Raw genomic sequence first — 284 nt, 5'->3', positions numbered from 1 at the left:
ATATAAATAACACATTATTAAACACTGCTACCTACACTCACACACCTCCCCCCCTCCCCCATCTCTCCCCCCCACCCCCTCCTTCCTCACGACGTGTCATCTCATAATGCCCTCATATTCAGAGTGTTTTATCCCCCCCTTCCCCCCACCCCCCATTGCCCTAGCATAACACCCCGCCTCCTACTGAAGACACGCCAGCCTTGAAGCCACAAAGGAAATTTTAATAATCCGGTAAAACTCTAGGCAGTGTCTCTCACCTCATCCAATTTCATTTAGCTGAAGAC

General features: G+C 49.6%; 1 protein-coding gene across 1 annotated transcript in view; it reads left to right on the top strand.

Moving 5' to 3' along the window:
* Positions 1–284, top strand: part of LOC119589429 (pituitary homeobox x-like) — a gene marked incomplete at both ends in the record, with an annotated part of 16437 nt that overhangs the window by 7388 nt on the left and 8765 nt on the right.

This window comes from Penaeus monodon, chromosome 25 (genome assembly GCF_015228065.2).
Source record: "Penaeus monodon isolate SGIC_2016 chromosome 25, NSTDA_Pmon_1, whole genome shotgun sequence".
NCBI classification, from domain to species: Eukaryota; Metazoa; Arthropoda; class Malacostraca; order Decapoda; family Penaeidae; genus Penaeus; species Penaeus monodon.
This window is presented reverse-complemented; position numbering and strand designations above follow the sequence as displayed.